Source organism: Monodelphis domestica, chromosome 2 (genome assembly GCF_027887165.1).
Source record: "Monodelphis domestica isolate mMonDom1 chromosome 2, mMonDom1.pri, whole genome shotgun sequence".
In the NCBI taxonomy this organism is placed as follows: Eukaryota; Metazoa; Chordata; class Mammalia; order Didelphimorphia; family Didelphidae; genus Monodelphis; species Monodelphis domestica.
The window spans coordinates 388,135,231-388,146,903 of NC_077228.1; the positions used below are offsets into that span (position 1 = coordinate 388,135,231).

The 11,673-nt window shown below is 35.8% G+C and overlaps 1 non-coding gene across 1 annotated transcript; it reads right to left on the minus strand.

Annotated features, from left to right (window-relative positions):
- Positions 1 to 1,105: 1,105 nt before the first annotated feature.
- On the minus strand, positions 1,106 to 1,209 carry LOC130457726 (U6 spliceosomal RNA). Its single transcript, XR_008917010.1, has one exon. It is a non-coding gene; the product is annotated as a U6 spliceosomal RNA (small nuclear RNA).
- Between the last annotated feature and the right edge of the window lie 10,464 nt (positions 1,210 to 11,673).

An 11,673-nucleotide genomic window follows, 5' to 3' on the forward strand; every position in this document is an offset into this window, starting at 1 on the left:
TGGGACTAGGGAGAGGGCAAAAATTGTGTCAATTTCATTAGTAAGGTGTGTTGATGAGAGATGTGATGCGGAGAGATCTGAGTGGGCAATTCCATATTGCCAAAGAGTCACTCTGTGACCTCTTGGTGTCCACAAGTGACCTTGTCAAGACGTCGTGGCCTGATGGCTCCCAGCATTACCACTTTATCTCTTAGCCAGTATCAGATTTTTTTGATGATTACTTCTTTATAATAAGCCACTCTTCTTCCCATTTAAAAAAATTAATTCCTTTGATATCTTAGCCTGTTGTTTTTCCAGATGAATTTTGTTATTATTTTTTCATAGCTCTAGAAATTTTTTGGTAGTTTTGTTGTTATGGCAATGAATAAGTAAATTAATTTATGATGAATTGTCATTTTTATCCTATTGGCTCAGCCAGTCCACAAGCAATTGATATTCTTTCATTGTTCAGATTTGACTTTATTAGTGCTTTACTTTGATTTTTTTTTATTTTGAATTTGGTGTTTAGTTGAAGACTTTTAATTTGTTCTTTTAAAAGAAATGCATGCCCAGTTAATTGATCTACTCTTTATTTAATTCATATAAGTGTTTAGAGATATGAAATTTCTCCACTGCTTTGTCTGCATTCCCCAAATTTTGGTATTTGCCTCATTATTGTCATTCTCTTTAATGAAATTACTGATTTTTTCTGGGATTTACTCTTTGACCCACTTTGTTTCCACTTATCTTTTTAATCTATATACTCTGATCCTTTATTGAATGTGTTTTATTGTATTATAACCTGAAAAGGAGGCATTTAATATTTCTCTTTTCTGCATTTAGTTATGAGGTTTTTATGACTAAAAGATGGCAAAATTTTATTTAAGGTGCCGTTTACCACTGGGGAAAAGGCATATTCATTTCTATTCCCATTCAATTTTATCCAAACATCTATCACATCTAATTTTCCTAAAATTCCATTTGTCTCTTTAACTTTTTTCTCTTTCTATCTTTCTTTCTTTCTTGGGGTTCCATTTATCTAATTCTGAGAAGGGTAAGCTGAGGTCCCCTGGTAGCATAGTTTTAATGTCTGTATTCTCCTGAAATTCGTTTAACTTTTCAAAAAAAAAATAAGGGCTACTTCATTAAATTTGCATGCTATTTTTGTGCAGGAGCCATATTATCTCTGTGTTGTTCCAATTTTAGTATATATGTTGCTGAAGCAAGCACAGGAGTTCATGTTCTAAAATACAATTAATTACACATGATAACCAGGTGATTCAGAGAACCCTGAGATTATGGAAAAAAGCTTTGGAGCTGGATAGAGTTAGCAGAGGAATATAGCAGAGGGATGCTCAGAACATTTTTCATATATGTGCCCACTATATGTTAAGAGGAAATTTTTAAAATTACTGCTTTTATTCTTTAAAATGTTATGGCTGAGCTGTGCATTAAGAAGCAAAAAGAGGAAAGCAAAGTAATGTAATTATCAGTTATATTTGGCATAAGTTTTAATTTTGAGGAAAATATATGTATCTAGGGTTTGATTTCAACAGACACAAAAATTCTTGATGATAGCCACATGGAATCATCGAATTGTAGAATGGAAGATGATTTTTGTATACTTTAGCATAGTTCAATGACTTCTGGATAACAGAAATCTAGCAAATATGAAGGAAACCTTCTACTGCAAGGTGGAGCAACTTCTCTTGGTTCCCTTAGCCCTGAATTTTGAAATATGTGAAATTGTCATGTGTTTAATCTAAAGAGCCCAAATCTATTTGTAGAGGGAATGAAGTGATTTCTCTCAGAGCAACAAACTCGATGACTCACAATATAAACTATAACATAACCAAATGATCCTGAAAATCGTGTAGCTATTTGATATCTTGTATAATAATTGTCTCTTTACAAGTTGTATGGTTGTGAGATATGAGTTGTCTCTGTCTACATTTCTATCTGCTGAAATCCCTTTTTTTCAAGACCAAGTTGAATTACTACTTGTTTCACGAAGACTTCCCTGATCTACTTCTTGAACCTTTCATAAGTTTTATTTGTCTCTCTCTTCTGTGTCTATATGGGCATATACCCACTTGCACCTCCCTCCCTCTCCAGGAACATATGTGTTGATGCACTTACTAGATTTGTGATTTCATTAGTGTGAGAGGGCATTCGGATGATATGCTTCTTCTGCTTATGCAGATTTACATATTATTTCTAATTTATGGACTCAGAGATGAGTTTAAGCTTAGGGTTGGAGTGAGACCCAGAGAGGTTAAATGAATTGCTTCATCTGTATTTTCAGGAAGATTTGGAATCAGGCCTTCCTGACTATGAGTCTAGCTTTCTCTCCAGTATACCATACTTCCTATAATGGATTTGGTAATAACCTGTAATTTATTTATTTGTGAACCTCTTATTCTCCTTTTTCTCCCTTCCTCCCAACATTAATCTGGAAGCTTCCTGAAGGACAGGGCCTGCATGATTATTTTTTAAAATCTTTGAATCACTAGTGTCTAGAATGGTGCATTTTAGGTACTTAATAAATGGTTAGTGATTTAATTGAGTTGAATTGTTTGGAGACTGTGTAAGCTCTATTTCTGTGTTTTTTTATTTCTGAAATTTGTTTTAGTTTCTGAGAAATAATGATTATTTTTCTGCTTGGTGCAGCCCTTAAAAATTCTCTTTAAATTTCCACCGATGATGTCATACTTGGCATTGACAGTTGGTCAAATATGAGCATAATGGTACTAGAGGCAGTATGGGTAGTCAAATCCATGCTAGTATTGCAGTCCAAAATGACCATATTCTAATCCTGTCTCTGACATTTACCATCTGTGGGACCACAGGCAAAACATTTATCTTCTCTAGCCTCAGTTTTCTTATCTGTCAAACTGTACTGACATCATTTAGAGACTATCTCATAGGGCTGGGATGAGAATCAAGTGAGATAATGTATGAAAAGCACATTTGAAACCTTAAACTGCTATAGAAATTTTAGCTGTTATTATAATGGACATTCATTATCATTTGGCAAAGACAGAAGAATTATCCTTTGGTTATCTTTTCTTTATAAATATAAATTCAAGTTAATCATGATTCCTGTTCTTCTCAGATACTTCCTCTCCTATATCTCTTAATGCTTTCCTAGCTACACCTTGTAAAGAGTGACATTGCTCTATTGTACAGACATCTGACCATTATGGAGCCTGCCAAGTATGCACAAAGGTTAATTGAAAATCAATAATAGTTACAATAATATACTGACAAAATTCTCACAGCTATTCTCCTCATTTATAAGAGTTCAAGTGTGTCTTCCCTGTCATATCAGGAGCCCCAGATGATTTCTTTGACTAGATTCTTTTTACAGAGAATCTGCAAAAAAAAAAAAAAGAACAGAAATGAGGAATGAAGCCTACTTCAGGAAAGAGGCATTTCATGCTTTCTGCAAGCACACTTTAAAACTACCTTCCTTAAATCTGTTGAAAATACACAGATGTATATTTGCAAGGAAGAGAGATCAATTGTCTGAACAACATCTGGCATAGCAGATGTGATAGCTTTAATTTTTTATATTATAACTAGCATCTTTTGGTTGAGTCACTCAGACGATTTTGCCAAAAGATATCATTCTCATTTTACCCATGGAAGCGAAAGATGATCTAAGAAAAAGATGAACAGAGCTAAAAACCCATTAAGTTCTGAGATTGGGGCTGGGGTTCTTTGTACTTTCTTGTATATTCTGATGCCACTTTCTCACATGCTACTCAGGGGCTTAAGTTTTGTATACTTTTGGACATAGAACTCTAGATCCCCCAAATCAGGCAAATAGAAATCTCTCCAAAATACCAGACCTGCTTGTAGTCCAGACCCTATAGCCATCAGTTAGAGGAGAAATCATTATGAAGAACAAGTCCACTCTCTCAGTATCACCAGCCACAATTGGTGATTAACTGCTATCAAGAGCAACTAATCATAAGAACCTAAGAATGGGAGTGTCTTTTACTTCAGGCAAGTCAGTTAAGCTAAAGTAAGATACCTTAAGGAGAGACAAAAAGAAGCATGTACCAAACAAATCAAATCTCCTTCACCATCTCCCTTCAGACCTTGATGGAGACAGCCTAAGCTCCTGAACCCAGGAGCATTTGAAATAGTAGTGCTTCCAGTCCAGTGTTCATGGTTCTTATCCTGAGAAACATCTCTGTGGAGATGCAGCCTGGTAACTACTTCTGCACATACCAAAGCCATACATATCGAAGACTCAGAAAATAAAGTTCTTGTCACCAAGTCCTTGGCACTACCAAGTGGTTCAACACCAGAAACCAATGTAATCTTATTAGTGGAAATGGCAATAAAGAATAAGCATTACCCCTCTGCCCTCTGCTTCCCCACTGTATCCCTGTATCCTAAGGACCTTGGGATCTTTCCACCTAACTTGCAGCATATATATATATATATATATGTATATATACATATATATATATATATATATATATAGTTTCTTTCATTAGAATTGTGAGTTCTTTGAGAGCAGATATCGCATTACATTTCTATTTGTATCCCCACTGCTTAGCACAGGGCTTTGCACATTGCACATACTTAATATAGGAATCATTAATTCATTCATCTAGATTTAAAGAGATTGAGATGCTGAGGATAAAATCATTCATTGACATGTGATTTTGGCTTGTTGGATCTTGCTGAGGTCGAATCACCATGTCAAGATAAACATCCCAGGATCCTGAAAGAACTGGGAGAGGGGTGTAACTTCATAGTAGTTCTTTTTGATATTGGAAAAGTTGTGAAGAATAGAAACACAACTTCAGAATTTAGGACTGATAGCTTGATTTTTTTTAATAATGGAAGAGTTGAAGAGTCTACATATTATAGTATAGAGTTCTCGATTACCACTTGACAACATTTCAATATGAACTATTAAAGGGATAGTTTATAAATATTTAAAATGGGAAGCAGTTAAATCTAAAAACCAACACTGCACCATTTAAAACACATCAGACCAGGATAATCTGAGTTCTTTTAGTTATGAAGTGAATAGATGAATAGATGAATAGAGCAGGGGAATGTGGCAGATGGAATACTTGGATTTTAATTAGGCTTTTAACAACATTGCTCAAAGTGAGCAGAGAAATGAAGTCTAGTTGATAGTACAGGTAGGCAGAATTACCACTTGTTGAAAGACCAAAGAATAGTCATTAATGAGGTCAATGCCACCTTGGAGAGAAGTCTTTCAAGTAGCACTACAGAGACCTCTCTTGGTCCTGTCCAATTTCAAATCATTATTAATGACTTGGATGAAGTCATAGATGGTTTGCTTATCAAATCTGATGACTCAAACCTGCAAGGGATAAATGGAAGATTCAGAATCTCAGGAGACCTTGACAAATTGGAACAATGGGCCAAATCTAATAATGAGAAATTTCATAGGAAAAAATATATTGCATTTGGCTTTAGTCAAGTGCAAAAGTACAAGCTGGGGCAGACATGTCTAGGTAACAGTTTGTTTTAAAAAGATCTGAGGATTTTACTGCACTGTAAGTTCAATAGTAAGATTCAGTAGTGTGATGACCCTCTAAAAGCTAATGCTATCTTAAACTGAATTGAGAGGCATGATGTCTAAACAAGAGAAAGAACAGATTTGCTAAATTCTGCTTTTCTCATGCCATAACTAAAGTGCTGGGCTCTTTTATTGATTCCATAATTTGGAAAGGACTTTGAAAAAAAAAAGCCTTAGCAAATCCAGAGGAGAGCAGTCAGAATGGGGAGGGGATTCAATTCCATAAGAATTCCAAATGAGAGATCATGAAGCTTATGGACATTTTCTCTAGAATGTTAAATTTAAATCTATGAAATAAAATACACAAAATTGCAAAGGAAACCAATTATATTGATGTATAGCTATAAACATTTTAAAATTCATGGACCCCAAGGTAGAACAACTGGAAATCAGAAAGGTTGTTCAAGATCAGACAGGTAGTAAGTAGCAGAGTTAGAATCTCAACTCAGTATTGTATCCATTACATCTTTGCAGGAAAATGTAGCTGGATGGGAAGAATAATGTGATGGATGTCTTTCAAGTTTGTGAGTCATGTAGAGGAAAAATTAGACTTATTCTGTTGACCACGGGAGGCAAAATAAGAATCAATGAATAGAAAAGGAATTTTTAGCTTGATACAAGGAAAAACTTAACACTTAGAGTTGTTGAAAAATGGAATGATTTTCTTGGGATAGGTAATGAGTTCGTCCGCATTGAAGTAGAGAATACTGATTTTGAGTAACAAATTATAGTACTGATGAGATGAATCTCTTCTATTTAGAAACTCTGAAGTGATGGTAACTTCAGAGCAAATAATTTCATTTTATTTCCTCATTGACAAAACAATGATAATTCATAGTGTAAGGTTCTGAACCTTTTGCATGTGATCTTTTTACTCAGTGAGTGCAGCAGAATAACATTTCTTTGAGGAAAATGGTACAAAATAGGTTGAGAAGAAAAAAAGTTCTTTCACATAAAATAATCACATGAAGCACTGAATGTTCTGAAGACTTAAAAGAGAACATTTCCTGCAATAAATATATAATTATAGAAGGTAGACCAATTACTGAAGTAAAGATGGTTATAGGACATTGTAATCAACCTCTGTTAATGATAAAATTTATGGTTGAGACTGAATATATTTTTAATCTAATTAATTTAATATATATTGGTCACCAGGGATTTAAATTCTAAATCCTGATGAAATACTCAAGTCAGAATGGAATTTTATGGTGGTTTATTTGCAATAGAAGGAAGAAATTAAGAATGAGAGAGAGAGTGGAAAAAGGGAAGGTTAGTTGTCCCAACCTGGTCTGAACCAGGAAGGAGTTCTGAGGTCTCAGCAAAGATGGATCTCTCCAGAGGCTGGTGCCTCCAGAAAGCCAAGGAAAGGGGATCCCAAGAGATGGGCCTCTCCAGAGGCTGATGCCTTCAGAAAAACCAAGGAAATGGGAGTCAGCCTTCTCACTCACCACATGACAGTCTAAGGGAAGTAGTCTCAGGTCTCTTGCTGGAGCTCCTCCATGGTCGAGTTCCACCACCAAGGTCCCTCTCACAATAAGTGACAGGAAACATAAAGGCAGTTCTTTACATCACTTCCTGTGTCTTACATGTACCAAAGGTGGCTTAAACTTGGCTTTGGATGACCCGGAGTCAGTCAGTTGTTTCTGATTTGTCACCTGCTAGCACATGTGGGTCATAGACCTTCCTCCCCCATACTTAATCCTTAAGTGGGGTTGTATACATTCCTGGTTGCTAAAATTCTAAAGACTAAACAGGGTGGAGTAAATCTAAAATTCACACTTCCTAATTAGTTTTTATATTTTTGAAGGTTATAACTTAGAAGTCATAAATCAAATAATTGTTTGGAGATTTCAGGAAGCTTATGTAAAGACTTCTGGGATTGTACCTTTTTAGAAAGTTAGAATTGGTGAGTTTTACACAATAAAGTAAGAGATGGATCACTGCTTATAAGGAAGCACATTAAGTAAGACATTAAAAACTGTAGGAAGAAGCCATCAGAAGAAGAGCTGTAAAGTAAAAGAGGAAGATGGGTGTAGACAAATGCAGAAGAGAAGCTGCTTCCAAGAGTAGAAAACAGAAAGCCCACAAGGATTGACAGTTGACTGAAACTTGATTGGCTCTGCAGCTGGTGGAAATGTGTTATAAAAGAGCTGAATTCTACTGCAGTGTGGAGAACTATCTGGGTTTATTGTTCCTTTGTTATTCAATCATTAGTCACATCCAACTCTTTCTGAGCATTTATGGGGATTCCTTGGCAAATATACTGGAGTAGTTTGTCATTTTACATATGAGGAAACTGAGGCAAATAGGGTTAAGCAACTTGCCCAGAGTCACCCAACTAGTAAGTGTTTGAGCCTGGACTTGAACTCAAGAAGATTAGTCTTCCTGACTCCAGGTCCCCCACTCTATCCCTTGCTCTACCTTGCTGCCAATCCATTATTCTCTTCCTTTAATCAGTCAAGTTTTTTTGTTCACCACTACAGTCATTAACCTTTATTATTCTCTCGGACCCTCTTATCCTCTCCTACATTTCTATGCCTACTCTAAATCTTGCCTACTCTTAATCATCTTTTTTTACTTTGTCTTAGTGTCCTTTATAGCCTGAAAGAACGGAAAACTTTTTAAGATGCCTTCCTCTTTTTTCTAGGGTTTGAGAGGCAGTAATATAGGAAGAAAGATGGGTTTTGCATTTGTTTTGATGTGAGAAGAGGCTTAGTTTTGCCAAGAGCTAACTGGATTAAACAGAATACGTTATTTGAAGAACTGGCTAGAAAAAGTCCAGTCAACAACTCTCTCACTATCTACAGACACAGAAATTCCCAAGAACTCCAAAGTGGATCTGAGAAGCTTGGTAGATCTCCACTTAAGGGAACTGCTTATCACTGAAACAGCATACCACTTTCTTAGTGCCCAGTCAAAGTTGGATTGTGTGCTGATAGAGTTTATCACTGCTTTAGCTGCTCTAGAGTAGCAAAGAAGCAGTTTTGGCTAGTAGGAATATTGTGAGGACAAGAAAGATGGTAGATAAAGCACGGCAGCTGTTTTACACACCAGGTAGAATACATTGCAGACTGTTATTTCCAAAGACCTAGCACATTAAGGATGTTCATCTAGAGATTTAAGTTCTGGCAGAAATATGAATTTCCTTCCTTATTTGTAAATGTGTTACCATTTATCTATATGGACCCTATTGGGAAAGTATAACCCAGTTTTTTGGGGTGGATGATTATATTCAGATTATTTCTGGTCTTTCCATCTGTGGAGTAAATGTTATGATTATGTCTGCTTTTGATATATCATTAAATAAATATTTTGTTTGTGTTAATGTCATCATGGTGAAAAAATTTGTGTAAATGGGAAGCATATCAATGGGGGCTCAGGATTTGTAATGGTTTCTTGGAGGAAGGTATTCTCCACACAGAAGGATTACCCCTAGAAGCCTTAAAGAAAATTTGAATAGTAACTTAATAGTCATGAGTATGACCACTCCTCTGGGGATACTACCTCACCTGCTGAAATGAAGGCAGGTGTGGGTAATTAAGCCAGCCCCAGTTCAGAAAGAAGCTGAAGAGAGTGGCTGGAGATCCAGAAGACATTTTAGAGATCATGGGATGCAAACACTCACTGCAAAAATGAAGAAACTGAAAACCTAGAGAGGTTAAATGACTCTCCCAAAGTTACATCAGTTAAAAAAAATGGCAGGCCTAAAGTTCTAAACTAGGTCCTAGGTCACTAAATTCATCACTTATTTTTTTGTTAACATTTATTAGATAATCTAAATCACAAATTGTTAACCTGATTAATTAACAAATAAAATTGTTACCATCTAAAGAATAAATATGTTAATATTCAGAGGTTAATGTAATAATGGAATTCTAGAATTGGAAGGCCCTCAAAAGTAATCTAGAATCAAGTATAGTGTGTATTTACAACTACCTCAACAATTATTAGTCTCCTTTATTATTTTTGCTATATTCTAGTACAAGTTATTCGTTTCTATTGAGCCTCTATTGAAGTTTGTGTGTGTAGGTGAAATCATTTCATGCTTACCTTTGTCTCTAAACATAAATACTATGAAACTTTATGTAAATGATGGCATTTTCTCTCTCCTGGAGGATAAAGAAGAATTCAACTGATGTGATATGAGAGAAAAATTTAAAAATAAAATCAGGACTGGTGTTTATGGCTAGAGAGAATTATCAAAGCTATTAACTGGGGTCCTTCTAATGACTAAATCCAAATGTATATTTGTTTGAATTCAGTTCTCCTTCCTTCATTCAGGGATAGTAGAAGCTGGAGCCAAAACATGTGTAAGAATCTCTATGAGTCTATCTGAGTTTTATCCTTTCTTGAATTTCATAGCACAGATTTACCTTCATTCAGTCATCATTTTAAGATACAGGGTCCTTTTCTTAAGCTAACAAATGATTATCCTCCTTAGTAGAAGTACAAACAGGACTTTAATTAACAAATGTCTTTAAGTGTTTTCTCCTGTTACTGGGATGTAGAAACAGGACTCTTAGACTAAACAAGTAAAGTAAACTTCCAAAGCCTTAGAGGAGAGAAATGGAAAAGCAAATAAAAGAGATCTGAGAGCTAATGTCAAGAGTTCTCAAGTCCACTTTGTCCATCATTCAATTCACCCTGCAGCATGAAACATTGTAATGTCTCTATGCTATTACAATCTATTTTGAGTGTTTTTCGCAAGATTTTCAGTTCCCTGTTACTGCTTTACTGCTGAGAATTGCTTCCTTCTAGGAGCCTAAGATTATTTTTCATTGTGCTATTCCTTACAACTTCATAACCATAGAATTTGTTCCTCTCAGCAGAAACTAGTTCCTTGTTATTTTCCCCATCTTCACTTGTTTCCAATATACGACTCAGCCAGGCAACCAGTGAAATGAAAGGTCTGTTGGTATCATTATAGGTTGAGGTTTTCTATGTGAAAAAGCATTTTCTTTTTGCTCAGTTTGTTATATAGTTTTGGAGATGAGGACATGAGGCAAAAAGCTCAAATTGAGTTTTAAAAAATAAAATACAGGGAGAGGCACTAACTCACAAACATAGAGGACCAGATTGCCCTCTGGGTACTGAGATTTGTGAATCCAGAGCTCAGATAGAATTCTAAAGGAACTTTCTTCTTAGGTCACCTCCACAGAGAGGGTAGGGTAGAAAGCAACATATGAATCAGGCCCCCTATCAAATCCAGGAGTGAGAATATAGATTTAAGTGACTTACTGCAACTTTAGCTAACACCCTACTCTGATGCTTTATCATGGCTTGGAGTGACCTTTGGTTCTTCAATGATATTCCCGGGGAGTGAAGCTCTGGCAGCTCCTAATATGCTTCAGAGGCATCAATGGTTTCAAGAGAAGAACCAGAAATGAATTACGAGTTAATTATTAGGCTCATATTCAAAGTTTTTTCAGACCCTGAAGTGTCATCCAAAGCTCAAGTTACATTGCTATAATTTGAGCCACAAATAGTAGCATCAGAGTTTAGCAACTGGTTAGCCAATGTGTGTGTATGTGTTTCTGAGCCTGTAGAAAGAAAGCTAACACTGAAGTCAAATAACCTGGGTTCAAATTCTACCATTTATACTTAGTATATGTGGGACTTTGTGTAAGTTGTTAGATTACATGACTTCTGAGTTGCCTTCTGACTCCAGATCTAAGATTTCAGAAATTGATTCCTATAGGGAATTCCTGAAAGGAAAGTTTCTGTACTCACCTGTAATTTATGCTTAGAGAGTTGTCTGGGGCTTGGGGTAATAGGTAATAGATGTAAGAGATGGAACCTGAACTCATGGTTTTCCAGCTCCAAAGTTAGTCCATATCCACCATGCCAGGTTGCCTCAATAGAAAGTAAAAACAATTAATTAAATAAAATAGAAAGCTACAAGATGATGAATTGGTCTATACCATAAATGAGTTCCTACTGGTTTTGCATCTCTTTATTCCCCCAACTCCCGAGCTCCTACTAAGAGCTATCAGTTATTCTAGAGCCAATTGGCCCCAAGAATCTTTAGGTCTCAAGGTCTCAGGATATTTGTCAAGGTTTTTCTTCCTTTTTCATTATTCAAATAAAGGTGTCTAAAAGTGTTTTACCTTGTTTGA